Consider the following 16,218-nt stretch of genomic DNA (forward strand, 5'->3'; position numbering starts at 1 on the left):
TCAGCTGGCCAGATATGCTGGGACATATACAGTTTTCCATTTGACCTACAATTCTGTGATGATGGGAGCACTTTGCTGCTCACTCTGCTTGGCACCACACGCTGCTCCTGCGCCTGCTGGCTCATCCTGGCATGGAATTAGTTTCTCTGGAGACCATCCACCAAGGTGTAGCACAGCCGGTAGGAGGACGAACTCCAGAAGCCCACCTGTCATTGCTCTGCTAGTATTACTACTCGCGAAGAACATGGCTGGCTCAGAGCAGATTTGCTTTTTTCATTACCACAGTTTTGCAACATTTTGTGCCATATGCCGGACTCACCTGCGCTGCTTCCAATTCCATCACTACTTCAAATATTGCACAAATGGCCAGCCAGGCTTTTCATTTTCATAGGGCAGCCCCAGAGGGACCATTGTTTCCCTGCTACTAGCCTCCCTCTACTGATGCCAGGTGTCCACCCCCTCAGCTGATGGAGCAGCAGATCATGCAATGTGGTCTGGCGCACATTTGTTAGAACAAGGTAAAAAAAAACCTGTGCTGCAGTAGAACGCCTATCTAGGTACTTTCACTGCCCTCATCACCACAGCACCTGAGCACACAGCAAACATTGGTGAATTTAGTTCAGAACATGGGGCTGATGGGAGGTTGCCAACCAAGGCACAGAGAGATTTGATACCTTACCCAAAGGCAAGTCTGTGGTAGAGCAAGGAATTTTGAATTCAGCTCTCCTGAGCAGGCCAACATCTTAACCATAAGGCAAAGTGAGAGGGCTTGAACACAGCAATAAAGGGCTGATAACGCTTTGCAATGATGTAACAAAGACGTCGACATGCTTTTCTACCTGCATCAGGCCCATTTTACAGATGGGAAAACTGAGACACTGAAAGATGGGGGGTGATTTTGTTTGCAAGCTCATGCAGCAGGTCAAAGGCAGAATTAGAAACAGACCCTGGAGCTCTCGACTACCAGCTTTCCTCAACTCTCGTCTCTAAACATTCTGCCTTGGAATAATTATTTCCTTTTACTAGACATTTCACGCGCCATCATGACAATTCTCTACGTAGGCCTCTGACACCAGACAATGCAGCAGCAAAGGTAGCATCTTCAGGTTAGAGCCATGTCTCTTTCTCTCTCACTGGGTGTGTCTAGACTACATGGCTCCATCGACGGAGCCATGTAGATGAGTGTACTCGGCAAAGGGAAAAGAAGCAGCGATTTAAATAATCGCCACTTCATTTACATCAAAATGGCTGCTGCACTGTGCCAATCAGCTGTTTGTCAGCACAGTGCAGTAGTCTAGACGGGGATCAGCCGACTCCAGAACCCTTTGTCATCAGAGCCTTTATGTCTTGTGAAGCGGAGCCATGTAGTCTAGACACACCCACTCTGATTAATTAATCAGAAAAATCTACAACGTTTACGAGAGTAGAGCCTTTGACAACAGGGGAGGTCATTACATTTTTATGACTTTTGTGTTGTCTGTGACTATGGCTGGACGCCATAGTACTGATGAGACCTCGGTGCCGTGTTGACAACCACACCAAATGTAAGTGACAGATCACAGTCACAAGGGCAGCTTTCAGTGTTCCCTGGAAGTGGAGAACTTGGGCAGCCACCCATGAGAGAATCAAATGCCACACAGCTGATTAGCAGAGTGCCCACAACATGTGTGTCTTCGGGCAGTGCACATCCACCCATGCCTTGGTGCACATCAAATTTATTCTGCACAGTGATGGAAAAAATTAGAGGGAATTTTGGAGGCTTTGAGACAATTTTGCCAAGCCCAAGCATTCAAAAATCATGAGCCATGCCTCAACCTCAGGAAGCTAACTTAGAATCATCCAAAAAGATACTCCAGGTTGGACCTCCCTCATGCAGCATCCTCGGGACTTGACTGGTCCCGAATTAAGGAATTTGCTGAACCAGGGGAGGTCAACAGAGGACCCCCTGCCCGGCTCTGCTCCCGGCCACAGCTCACCCCTCCACCAAGCCCTGACTACCAGCACCACTACCAGCCCCAGCTGAGAGGCCAGCCTCAGGCTGCTCTCCCCAGTCAGACTCCCAGCCCAACTGCCACCACCGGCAGTGCTCCCTCTAAGCTGCTCCACAGCACAGCTTCACGAGTGATTTATCAGCCCTGCCCAGTCAGAGGCTCAGGGCTCCATGCATGGAGCTGACTGCCTGGGCAGGGCTGATTAAACACCTGTGAAGTTGTGCTGTCTCACAGCTTAGAGGAAACACTGACCACCCGCCCCAGCTGGGACTCAGGCACTGCTGCCGTCACCAGCCCTGTGCAGGTAGATGCTGCTGGCCCTGGCTAGGATGTCAGCTCTGCTGCCACCACGAGCACCCCTGGGAAGCTGCTGCCATCCTAGGTGGGCTCTTGGCCACTGGCTGCCATCCCAAGCCAGACTCCTGGCTGTATGCTCTCTTGCCGCCCCCAATTCCTGGCCCAGCAATATCTGTGGTCCAAGTTGCCAAACCAGAGAGACCCAGATTTTAGACGTTCAACCTGTAATTAAAACCTGGAGTGTCCTTTTTATTTGTTTTCTGGTTTCTGAACCTCTAGCATGCTCTTGGGGCACGTTCTGAAGTTTCCTCCCAAAACTAAAGGTTTAAGCTGAAATTTTCATGAAGTAACATGACTCTAAGGGTATGTCTAGACTACAGAGTTTTGTCGACAAAAGTGGACTTTTGTCGACAAAACTATACCTGCGTCTATACTATCGCCGAGTTCTGTCGACATAACGTTGACAGAACTCGGCAGTTTTGTCGATGGCGGTAAACCTCATCCTACAAGGAATAACGCCTTTTGTCGACAGAGTTCTGTCGATAGAAGGCATTATTGCATCTACACTGTCCTTTGCGTCTACACTCTCATGTGGACAAAGCGGCTTGCTTTGTCAACAGAACTGGATGTAGTCTAGACGCTCTTTGTCGACAGAAGCTTTGTCAACAGTATCTGTAGACAAAGCCTCTGTCGACAAAAGCCTATAGTCTAGACGTACCCTTAGAGCTGGGACTTTAAGAAACATCCCAAACAACATGAGTTGGCTATACTGCTGTAGCTTGATGTTCCATTAAATGAAGTGTCTGCATATAGTAGTAACAACGAGAAGTCCTGTGGCACCTTATAGACTAACAGATTTATTGGAGCATAAGCTTTCGTGGGCAAAGACCCATTTCATCAGATGCATGACGAAATGGGTCTTTGCCCACGAAAGCTTATGCTCCTATAAATCTGTTGATCTATAAGGTGCCACAGAACTTGTTGTTTATGCAGATTCAGACTAACACAGCTACCTCTCTGATACTTGCATATAGTAGCGAATGTGTCCGTTATTAGTTAGTTAATACATACACAAACTATTAGCAGAGCTGCTGGATGCAGACCCTGAACACGGACAGGGAATTCAGTAATGCAGAGTTTTGCCATGGAATTTGTTTACAAAAAGCACAAGATGAATGTGTGGACAGTGCAGGGAAGAGAGGGCTGTTAGAGAGAACGTGACCAGGGTAAAAATTGTGCCACACAATTCTGGTACTCTAACCTCCCAGAACAGGCAAACATTTCATTTCTTTGCTGCCGGGACTTGCAAATTACCCCAGAGCACCATGGAGTGTTGGCAGGATTATCTTCCCACAGCTGGATAAATATACCGGTGTGTGTATAGCAGAGCACTTAGCTTTAACTCAGGATCTCTCTTCTCTCCCTTGGAGACTGCTCAGTGCGGTTCTTATTTTTCTGTTTATCCAAACGGAATCAAGTTAGAGGCAGTTTTAAAGAAACCCTGCTGAACAGGACCTGGCCATGGCAGGGTGCAAGAAACCACAGCTGGAGAATGAAAGCACTGCCCCAGGCTCACTCTTCTGTACAGTGTACGGGGGTGGGGTGGAGGAGACAGGCAGGATCTCTTCTGGCCAGTAGAACAGCACAGCCTGCAGGTGTGTCTTCCCCACAGACTTAATTTGGGTGACTGGCCTCTGAGGCAAAGTAAACTGCAAAGTCATACCCAAGTAAGCATCACGCCTGCTCCGCTTACCAGTGTGTGCTGCTAGTGAGAGGGACTGTGCCTTTCAGAGGGTCTGGCCCAAGCCAGTTGGAACCAGCTCCGTGCTATGCAGAGGTTCCTGTTGAGCATTGCCAACCAGTTAGAACCCAAAGCTCTCTTAGGCTATGTCTACACTTCCTCCCTCTTGCGCAAAAGCCTATGCAAATGAAGTGCATATTAACATATTGCCGCACTTCATATGCATAATTAGGGGCCATTTTTGCACAAGAGGCTTTTGCACACAAAGGAGCTGTGTAGACAGCTCCTTTTTGCGCAAAAACCCCCTCTTGCGCAAGAGCCATTCGTCCTCATTTTTTCAGGAAGAACGTCTCTTGTGCAAGAGGGAGTTTTTGTGCAAAAAGGAGCTGTGTAGACGGCCCCTTTTTGCGCAAAAACCTCTTGCGCAAAAACAGCCCCTAATTAATTATGCAAATGACGCATGGCAATATGCTAATCTGCGCTTCATTTGTATAGGCTTTTGCACAAGAGGAATGCAGTGTAGATATAGCCTCAGACTCCTTGGCTTTGACGAGAGAGCTAGGACTTGGAGAGCCACGTACTTCACGTCCGAGACAGAACTTCCACTGAATTCCATGGGAGACGGATCAGGCCCAGGATGGTGTGACTTTTAGAAACCCGGCTGTAAGCACTGAATGAATGGGCACCTGTCGAGCCAAGCACAGAGATAACAAAGGGCATAGTGCAGCCTGCCACTCCTGGAAGCTGTGCCTCTCACATGCACATGGTCAGATGTTCAGGGGCCTAAATAGGAGTACCGCTTCTTTGAATATCTGCACCACGCTATTCCAGTTAGGAGAGATGCAGCCAGAAGGGTCACTGAAGATAACTGTTCCCACAATATTATATATATATATACATACACACACCTCACAATCTCTAATGCACTTACCTTCCCAACACCCCAGGAGGTAGGTAGTGCTATTATACCCATTTCGCAGATAAGCAAGAGAGAGAGAGTGAATCACACCAGGTCACACAGGAAGTGTACATTGCAGCTTGGAGCTGAAGTCAGGATCCCAAGTCCAAGACTAGTGTCCGATACACTAGATCATCCTTCCAACTCCAAAATGAATTACTTATAATCCCCTATTTAATACAGCTCCTTTCCAGTGGAACCTCAGTGATAACTAAAACCATCAACAAGAGAGTTCTCACTCAACTACTGAAGAGTTCTTCAAACAGCAGAGAACCCTTCAAACAGAAGGGTTTGAAAAACAGTCTAAATTGTTTTCCTAGGTTTTTAAAATGTGGGATTGTTTTGTGCAACGAACTGCCTGCACCAGAGACAAACAAAACTGAAGCTGACTCTCCTGGAGCAGTCAGCTAGTGGCTTCTGAGAGAAGAAAAAACTGTAACTGTGAGGAATCCTAGAAACCAGGGGTAATTTGTCATAGCTGCCCAAAAGAAATTGCATAAAAGTAACAAACATACACACGACTCTGTGTGGCAAATCAGTCAAAGCTCTCCATACTGTCTGTATCTGAGGTACTCACCCAGGTAATGCAGGGAAGGACTAATAGACATTTCAATCTGCTGAAGAATCTAAGGATAAAAGATGCTGCTTTATTTGGCATTTACCTGTTGTGATTGCATTTGTCTTATTCGCTAATGCCATCCCAGGTTAAGGGTGGGAATACATTTTACACAGCTGTTTTGCCTCTGTCTAGGTATTAATTGTCAGTGGCTGCCACCTAGTGAATACATTGCTTAACAACTACAGTGTTGTAGCCGCCTTGGTCCCAGGATATTTGAGAGACAAGCAGGGGGCGGGCAAGGTAATATTTTTGCACCAGCATCAGAAAAAGAGCACAGCGTATCTTGAAAGCTTGCCTCTTCCATCAGTAGAAGTTGGTCCAATAAAAGAAACTGCCTCACACATTAACTTGATCAAACACTGCTGGGACTCACCAGGACCCAAAGAAATGCCTAAAAGCAAAAGGAGGAAAGCAAAAGGTTTGAAATTCCAGAAGAGTTAGGTACACATGCACGTATTAAGAAACAGGCAAGCCATAGTGTTTTAAGATCAAGGTCAAGTCAACAGTTTAGTGTCCAAAATACATCTAAATCACAAGGGCTTGCAATAATTTTAGCAGCATGCCCACGGAAGGGAGAGGATTCACCATTTTGTGATACTCAATCCCTATAGCAAAATGCAGGACAATGTAGCACTTTAAAGACTAACAAGATGGTTTATTAGATGATGAGCTTTCGTGGGCCAGACCCACTTCCTCAGATCAAATAGTGGAAGAAAATAGTCACAACCATATATACCAAAGGATACAATTTAAAAAAATGAACGCATATGAAAAGGACAAATCACATTTCAGAACAGGAGGGGGATGCAGGGGGGGGAGGAAGGAAGGTAAGTGTCTGTGAATTGACGATATTAGAGGTGGGGAGAGTGGGATGTTTGTGAGTTAATGGTATTAGAGGTGATAATTGGGAAAGTTATCTTGATAATGTGTAAGATAGTTCAAGTGTTTGTTCAATCCTCTTTGGAATCCCTATAGTGAGCTTTGTTTTGACCGTGCTGAGTACTATTTGATAGAAAAGGCAGAACTGCAAGGCCAGCTATTATAGCTGATTTTCCAATGAGCAGTTAGCTAAAGGACCAATGCTACACAGGGTTCAGTGATACTGAATTGCAGGGAACAGGTTATCTTGCTGCCTCTTTTTGCTCTCAGCATTGGTAGGATCCAAACTATTGGAAGTAACAGATTTTTAGCAATCTGTCCTGCCTGAAACAGATGGCCAAGCTCTAGGTTATATTTGGGTCTGAAGAATGAGTGACAAACTCCACTGATAAAATGTCAAACATCCCAGCAGGCAGAAATAAACTGACCAACCGGGCTTCATAGCATGGGAAAACTCTTCACGGGGCTGACAGAAACCAAGGGTAAGACAGAAGTAGGTAAATGTTCGTGCATCCTACAGGGAGAGAACTGCAACTTTTGTGAATGTCTATAGAAAGGCTGGAGTTGTGGCAAGCAATATTTATAACCAGAAGTTGACATTACCATGTATATTAGTTTGTCCTGTAATAGTAATTAGACAAAGAACAAGCTAAAATAAATTCTGCTCCTAAAATGCACAACACTAGCAGCAAGAGCAGATAGAAGCTTAGAAACTACATAGTGCAAATGGAAACAGGAAGGAACTGCCCCCCAGAGCAACTCTGTGACTAAAGCAGTCACTTTCTTGAGGCTACTTCCACAACAGTTTTATTCAGCCTTTAGTTAAAGACTGTCACGAACAACCATTTTTGCTCGTATGACTCCTCAAAAGAAGGTTTCATTGTATTCAGTAACTTTTTGCTCACAAACTGAAATTCACACACCTGCAGTCAGGGCCATCCAGGCCCCATTCCTCTTCCACCCCTTCCTCAAGTTCCTCCTGCCCCCCCCCCCCCAACCCATTCCACTCCTTTGCCCTTTCCTCCAAGCAGCATGGCCTGGGGAATTATGGGGGGCCTGGTGTTGTGGCAGCAGGGGTCCTTCTCCTCCCACCCCACCACATGGGTGGCAGGAACCAGAGCGGCTTGGCAGCCTGCTCTGCCCTGCCGTGCCACTCTCTGGGCCCTCTGCACCCTGCTTTTCCACAGCAGTGGGAAGCGAAGCTTCCTAGGACCATGCATTCTGCTTTCCCCCACTGCAGAGAAGCCAAGCACAGCTGGCCAGGAGGGCAACGCGGTGGGTCAGACCATACTGGTGGGGGGGCTCCAGCTCCTACTGCCCAGGTGGTAAGTGCAGGAGAGCAACCCCTGCTGCCACCCCGCACCAGGCCCCTGTAATCCCTCAGGTCCTTCCTGTCCATAGGATGGTTGGGTGGCCACTGCGGAACCCTGAAACGTGCGGACCTGTGACGGCCGCACCAATTCTTCCTATGAGCGGGATGGCTCTCTCTGCCGTCTCCGTACCATTTGTGCCAATCCTATTTACCTACAAAAATTCCAAATCCTGTTTTTAGGAGACAGCTCAGGGCACAGGAGCCTTAAAATCCTCCTGCCCTGCCAGAAGAGGATTTTTTTGGAAAAGAACTCAGTATTACGTAATGGAATTCCACCTGCAGGACAGATGGAATCGTAACCACCAGTGCCACTTTGTTCTCCTACAGCAGCTGGCCCACTAGGAAGTTAAAGTCTTCTCTTTCTTTAGCTTCGGCAGCAGCATTTTGCACTTATAAATCCAGACGTCCCAAATTCAAGCCTTACTTCAAGCACTGCTGCCCACATCATCCAGTAAAGCTCCATTGTGGAGCTGTGTTACTTTGGGGCATGCTCTTTCATGGGATGATCTGATGATTCAAGGTTTATGATCCTTTATATGTGTGACTCATTTCAGATAGCTGTTATATAAACATAGGTAGGCCTGAAGTCAATATAGTGGGACTAATTACAGATGAAATTGTTAGGATTCTCTCTCAAAAGACTGTGCTTCCCAACAAAAACAAACAGCAGCTCTTTTCAGGGGCTGTGCTCTTAAATGTCTTGATCTTTCCTTTGCTAGCACTGGAAGATTACTTGACATTTACTTGGTATGAGCTAATCAGGAATCATTGTTTTCCCTGCCTCTGAGATGCTTCTTCAGAAAAGTATCTTATAATGGTTAATTCAGTCAGCACAACAAAGACGACCATTTCCTTATTGAACAATCCTTGCCCTCTTCAACCTCCTCCACCCCCTACATTAATAGCAATAAGCAGTGTAATAGAAAACACTTGGTGAAATATGCACCAGGTAAATCCCCCATACACAGTAATGGCTCTGTGTGTGACATAAAGAAGATAAGAATCAGACTTGTTTTGTTCACGTATTTACATTGCAAGCACGTCTGGGAGAACATGCAGAAAACAAACACTTCTGGATGCTTAAAGCTTCCGTTAGAACTTCAAAATATGCCTTAGTCTAAACATGTGGAACAGTTGTGGGTGGAGGGGTATCATTAAAACCCTTTCTTGATGCTGTTTGACTGCTAGTCATGACCTCTACCCTACAATGGGTATACAGTGGGATTTGCTTTTCTTGTTCTTTATGCAAGTTCTCAGAGTCTTTTCAGGTTTGAAAGGCATCAGGTAAAGGGAAACATTGATGGGGGAATGTAAATTTAGCATCTGAGAGTCTAACTACCATTAAAACTAACTCATAGTGAAATACACACTAATATAAGGAACAATAGCCAATCTCAGAAACAATAGATAATAAGAGCCATAAAAGAAACAAGAGACAGAAGAAAATTACCTGTCATAAGTAGCTATTAAAAGCCCATATTCTAGTAAGAAAAAACCCAGGCTCCCTCAAATTCTGCTCATCAAAGAAAAATTACAATTTCCAGCTGTCTGCCACTTAAGAAATACCAAATAAAAGGGGGAGCGTATATACAGCAAAATGCCACTTTTGGCACTATATTCTACTAAGGAAAAACATTTTTTGACGGGGTGACCTTTCCATTGAGCTGTGTTTGTACTGAAATGTGTTTCACAGACCATGAAAAAGCTGCCTTTTTGACAAGAGAACTCTATAGACAGAAAATATTTAAGAGAAATTGCATTAAAAACAGTGGGTGGCCGATGCCAATTAGTTTTCTTTTTTTCCACTGTACTGATGGAAAAAATGTCTCTCCACTAATCACACTGTGCCTGAGATTACAACAATAGAGAAGCCAAGCTTTCTATCTGGCTGCTTTTTCGTTTAAGCTACATAATGCATTTTCTGTGTGTATCAATGTCTCTCTCGCACACATTCATATAGCTTGTCATTTGTTCTTTTCCCATTCTGTTTTTAAACTCAGCCCCTCAATGTAAACATATTTGGAATGTGAATCCAGGGAACTTGTTCACCTGCAGAGATTTCCGTAGGGGTTTTGTTTTGGTGCTTGAAGCTCAGGATTCAGTTAGAGAGAATGCAAAAGGAGAATGGTTCCTTCTAATAAAAAGGAAGCGTGGGCCACCTCAACTAGTGTGAATCTGCGCTGCATCCTCTGGAGTTTGATTGACACTTGCACTGAATCTGACTCGTTTTCTTTAAAAGACTAATCCTTGTCTCACCTTGACACACTGAAACGGCTAATGGGGGGGAGCCTGTGAGAATGTTGCCAAAAATAAACGACAGGTAGATCCAGAACAAGTCAATCAGCTGACAGCTCTTCCTCTGACATCAATCAAGAGGAAAATGCTTATTGCACCCTTGAAAATGTGCATTTCCCTAAAGATTTAGCAAGGCCAGGAAGAGAGAGGAGCCCTCAAAGGCACCAATCTCCATGTGGGAGGCAGCCCAAGGTGGCAGGGAAAGGGTTACACCATTGGACAAGAAGATGACATCACACACCCTTACCCTGGCATCACTGACTATAGAAGGAGGGTTACCAAAAGCACACGATACAATTTGCAACCAGGAAAGCCAGTAAGACACTAAGCAGACGGTCTGATGGTGTAAATCAAAGTAGCTTTACTGAAGCGTTTGCAAAGATGCACACCCTCTCTCCCAGGGAGGTCGGGGAGGAATATTGTCCCCATTGAAGTCAATGACTAAATTGGGTAACACTCATTGAGAATCCAGGCCACTTCTAGGCAACAAAGCTAGGGGAGACAGCTGGACCGTACAGCAACCTGCCAGGAAGCTTTAAATGTTCGGGGCCCATCAATAGCTAACCACACTCTTCCTTTGTCACCAAAAAAGGCCCCAAACCCTAAGATTCAGCACCAGGAAAAATTTATTTCTCTACTGACACCTGGAAAATCCTTATAAGATTCAGCAACTCTTTGTTCTATACAAAACCCTGGAATATTGCCTTCCGGAGGAGCTCTGCCCAAGGGCAGCCCCCCTGCAGGACCAAACCATTTTCCACCTCCATAGCTAGAGCTGGTGCTAACAAGTCACAGTCAGCTGAGGGAGGCTTCCAAAACCACAACACACAATTGGGCACAAGCTCCAGGGGAGTCACACTCTTTCCCAAACAGCCTCTGGATGGCACTGCAGACCTGACCCTCCAGAACATCAGCTGTTCTGCTACTCCTCTCCCCATTCCCGACATGCCCCCTCCCACACCTAGGTAGCAGACTTTGCAAAGCGGGGAGGCAGTAAGGGGCCTCTTACATCAGCCCCATGCTTCTTCAGCACTGAGGGGCTTCCCTCACTGCTTTTACAGACCCAATATGCAGCCATGGTTTTTAGTTCACAAACCAGCTGGGAGCCTTTTGATGCTGTTACAGCACTCCCAGTCAAGTAGGTGCAGGTGCACTGTTGAAGGGATGGGCTGTAATTGCAACTTCAGCTGAAGGCGGTGGGCCAATCTGTGGCCTTACTGCATCAATGCCAGACCAATTTCCATATCCCTTTGGGAGGAAAGTGCTTGGGATTCAGGAACTATTTCAGGACAAGGCCTGGCTACAGTGTGCCATGTATGCTCTGGCACTGCCACGACCAGGGCAGGAGAGATGTGTGACACCGCTGAGTTGTGAGACTCTGCCAATGCAGCGGTCACCCGTGCAGGTGGCAACACTCGGCAGAGAAACACTCCACAAAGAGTTTTCCTGCAGAACTATCTCCAAACCATTCCCTGGCTGAGGGAGAGGTGTTGGCCTCTCCTATTCCCTGGGGAATGAATTAGGGGGGCCTGCCCCCGGGGAACATGCTGGAATCACACTGCAGAGGACGTCTAGCATCACACATGTATGGGCTTCTCTCTGCCCCATCTCCACTGCCACCATTCAGCCAGGGTTTCCTCTGAAGAAAGCTGCCTCTGGTCTCCCTTTCCCCTCTGCATTGTTGTTCAGCACTGAGCTCTTCAGTCAGCAAGGACTTTTGGTCACTCCTTGCTTGGGCTGGATCGCAGCTAGGGACAAGAGGTGAAAGATTGTTTCCCCTCTTACTGATCACCAGAGCCAGCCTCTCTCCTAAGGATTTCCTTTGAAAATAGGCATTTTGAGTGTTTATTTCCCCTCCTCAGTTTAACTGTTCACTTAACCCATTCTTAGTTTCTTCCTTTGTAGGAATGGGTGGGCTCAGGATAGGCCTGCTTTCACTCTTTCGACCAGAGCCATCTGCTTCACCAACGTGCTACACAACTGATATGAAATCATGCCAACTAAGTCTTTCTGTGTTTCTTTACCCTTGCCATGGCCCTTCACAAACTGGGAGTGGGAGGCCAGGGGAAGAAGAGATTTGTCAAGCAACAAATACCCGATTGAGGTGATTTTGCATCACTTGGAGGATAGGCCAACTCCTCACTCAGGAGAGAAAAAGAAAACCAAGTCTGAAGCACTTACCAGCAGGAACTGCAGCAAGTCTCCACTGAATGGCTGCATCAGAGCTGCAGCTGCTTAGCAGTGACATATTTCAGTGAATCAGCTGTTAGTAAAGAATTATGGGAAAGATTCCTATAAGGTAGGTGTGAGGAACCTTTTTTGGGTAGGGGGCCACTGACGCACAGAAAAAATCAATCAGGGGCCACACACAAGGGAGAAGCAAAAAAAATTTAAAAAAAACCCACACAAACAGACCCCCACTTACCTGGCCTCTGACCAGAGTTCCCTCTAAGCTGGGTGGCAGCACAGCTTCACAGGTAATTAATTAGCTCCTCCCAGTCAGTCAGTTCTGTGCATGGAGCCCTGAGCTTCTGTCTGGGCAAGGCTGATTAATCAGCTTAGAGGGAATACTACCCCTGTCTGAGAAGGAGAAAGACACTCCTCACATTTCCCTTGCACACCAGAGCCTAGGAGTGTGCAGGTTAGTAGATTTCATGTGCTCCAGCCACAATGCTGGGGAGGAGCCCCGAGTGCCAAATCCAAGCAAGCTGGGGGTGCATTCAGGCCTTAGGTTCCCCACCTCTGCTATAAGGAGTGGCCTGAGATCAAGGCATTTACTCATAAAAACAAGGGCCTGTTAGGAAGCACTGGGGCTATGTCTACACTGGTGGGTTCTTGTGCAAGAACTGCCGTTCTTCCGCAGAGCGTCCACACTGCCTGCCCGCTCTTGCACAAGATTTACAGTAAAGCGTGGTAAGAGAGGGCTTCTTGTGCAAGAGCTACACTCTTTTCTAACAAGTGTAAGCTCTCTCGCGCAAGAGATCTTGCGCAAGAGGGCAGTGTGGACGTGCGGCAGAGGTTTCTTTCACAAGAAAGTCCTATGGCTAAAATGGCCATCAGCGCTTTCTTGCGCAAGAGAGTATCCACATTGCCATGGATACTCTTGCACAAAAGCACATGGCCGTGTGGATGTGTTCTTGCACAAGAACCCTTGCACAAGTGTAAGTGTACACTTGTGTACACATAGCCCTAAAGTCCCACTACTGAGTGAGGAAGGGATATGATTGTAGTATCCTGCGGCTCTATAAGTCTGGAGCCAGGTGTGTATTCTTGTGTTGATGATATGGCCAGACTTTTCAAAAGGGCTCGGCACCTACAGTTGAGATTAGAGATTTCAGAAGAGCTGAGCTCTCCTGTAGGCCTATGAAAATCAGAACCTGAGCTCTTTTGAAAATCTGGCTCTATATTGAAAATCCTGGGATGCAAGTTTGGCATTAGCCACTGCCTTTGGTTAGCATATTGCAGGGGGGCATTACATAGTTATGTTTGCCAGGATGCAGGAATGAGGAAAAAAGATATATGGGGTCTCCAATCACCCATCCCCAGTGGGTCTATCCAGTGGAAACCCGACATATTTTATGGATTCTCTAAATCTCTCGGCTACGTCTACATTGGCAAGATTTTGCACAAATACTTTTAACGCAAGAGTTTTTGCATTAAAGTATTTGCGCAAGAAAGTGTCTACACGGGCATGTGCTTTTGTGCAAGAAATGTGCTTTTGCGTAAAAGCATCCATGCCAGTGTACACGCTTTCTTGCACAAAAAAGCTCCGATAGCCATTTTAGCCATCGGGCTTTCTTGCGCAAGAAATTCATGTTGCCTGTCTACACTGGCCTCTTGCACAAGAACACTTGCACAAGAGGGCTTATTCCTGAGCGGGAGCATCATAGTTCTTGCACAAGAAGCCTTGATTTTATACATTAGAATGTCAGTGTTCTTGCACAAGAACTCCCGCCAGTGTAGACAGGCAGCATTTTTTTGTGCAAAAGCAGCCGCTTTGGCGCAAGCAGTGGCGGATATAAGGCAGGGCGAGCAGGGCGGTCACCCCGGGCCCCGTGCTTCAAGAAGCCCTGCACATGCGCCGTGTCAAAGGGGGGGGCCCACAAAATTGTGCTGCCCTGGGCCCCGCAAAATCCTCATCTGCCCCTGGGCGCAAGATCATGCCAATGTAGACACAGCCCTCTAGTGTAGAAACTGGATTGAAAGTTTCATAAATCTTTTGTGTTCCTGCCAATCATTTCTGGTTCCAAAGGGGTTGGAAAAGCCATAAGGATCACATGGGGGCAACTGCCCCAGGCTCGGTGACTCAAAAGAGCCCAGGACTTCGAGCTCTGGACCCTTTAAATTGCCTCCAGAGTGCTGCGGTACAGAGCCCTAGGCGGTGCACTCCAGATAGAACAAAGGGATTGGGGGGGAACAGGCACAGTCCAGGTGGGGCTGAGAACTGCTGTCCCAGCCGCACGTGAAGCTACTCCCCTCTGTCCCTTGCCCAGGAGCCTGGCGATTCTGTCAGCCCCCCTGCACTAGGTACTAAGCGCCTAACTCAGGGATGTGGATTCTGCTGGGTGGCAAAACATATAAAAGCATCAGTATTGCCAGGTGAGGGAGTCCCAGTTCTTGTGTAGGTCTAGCACCGAATCCAGAGAACACCTCACTCCCCTTTAGGCTGTCCGTTTGCCTCACGCAGTTTTAGTACTACCCGGTCCAAGTTTTTTAGAACCCCAAATGTTAGCAAGCCCTACAAAATGAGCATTTATTAGATAAGATCCATTAAGTCATCCTCAGCAGAAGGTGGTACGTGCGTGTGGTGCATTTGTACACACGCACTCTTTCTGCGTGCAAAGAAGGGAGCAGGGAATGCTTTCTAGATCTCATGGGCTCTGCGTGCAGAATCTAAAACTATCAGAGGAGAGAACCAGAATCCCTTTTCTACAGATCCCATGTTCACATTAACCAAAAAAGACCCCAAGAAATCTCGATTAACAACATGAAGCTGGATACGTGAAGCTGTGGGCCAGGTCATGGTTTTGAAACTGACAACTGAGCTGGACAAGCTTTCTTTCCAAATTAAACCTGAGCTCATCCCAGAATAAGGATGCCAGGCAGTTAAACGAATCAGGACCACAGCAGACACTTGTTTTTTGGCTTTCCTTTCCTGGGTTATAGGACAGTCAGTATTCAGCACACATTGTACAGAATATTTTGATACCACTTTGAGAGGTATTACTTCCACGTTAGAGATTAGGACTGAAAAACGGAAGTTAAGTGACAGGTCAGAGGCCACAGAAGGAGTCAGTGTCAGAGCTGGGCTTAGAATTCAGTTGTTCCTGGCTCCCAGGTTATGTTCAGACAACATACTTTTCTGACGAGCAGTTCTTGTCCTCCTTCCACAGCTGCCAGCAGTGCACCCAGTGTGATCCTGCTGTGTGGAATTGAGGCAGTTTGGAGGAGCTGGCATAGGAATCCACCCTGCCAGAGCAATCATTATACACTCCATTGCCTTGTACACATGTTTATTCTTTGCTTGAGTTAGCAGCCAGGCCAGAGAGGTAGGTAGGTAGGTAGGTGGGGGGGGGGGGGGGGGGGGGGGGGGGGGGTGTGTGTGTGTGTGTGTGTGTGTGTGTGTGTGTGTGTGTGTGTGTGTGTGTGTGTGTGTGTGTGTGTGTGTGTGTGAGAGAGAGAGAGAGAGAGAGAGAGAGAGAGAGAGAGAGAGAGAGAGAGAGAGAGAGGGGAAGATCACTTGAGAAGTACTGTAAGGCAGTTTATTCCCCCAGTCTGAATGCGCTGCACTGCTCCCAGCTCCCGCTAGCCCAGACGTGCCAATAGGAGGTGCTACTATTAATCTCTCTCCAAATATTTAACCCTTTGGGTACATCTAGACTACAGGCTTTTGTTGATAGAGGCTTTGTCAACAGATACTGTTGACAAAGCTTCTGTTGACAAAGAGCATCTAGACTACATCCAGTTCTGTTGACAAAGCAAGCCGCTTTGTCGACATGAGAGTGTGGACGCAAAGGACAGTGTAGATGCAATAACACCTTCTGTCAACAGGACTCTGTCGACAAA

At 46.9% G+C, this 16,218-nt stretch overlaps 1 long non-coding RNA gene across 1 annotated transcript in view; it reads right to left on the minus strand.

The window, feature by feature from the left end:
* Positions 1-13,829, minus strand: part of LOC142818545 (uncharacterized) — a 35,073-nt gene extending 21,244 nt beyond the window's left edge. The window contains exon 1 of the long non-coding RNA XR_012896053.1: positions 12,334-13,829. This is a non-coding gene — a long non-coding RNA (uncharacterized LOC142818545). The remainder of the gene's footprint in view (positions 1-12,333) is intronic.
* Between the last annotated feature and the right edge of the window lie 2,389 nt (positions 13,830-16,218).

The sequence above is a fragment of the Pelodiscus sinensis genome, chromosome 16 (genome assembly GCF_049634645.1).
Source record: "Pelodiscus sinensis isolate JC-2024 chromosome 16, ASM4963464v1, whole genome shotgun sequence".
NCBI lineage: Eukaryota > Metazoa > Chordata > Testudines > Trionychidae > Pelodiscus > Pelodiscus sinensis.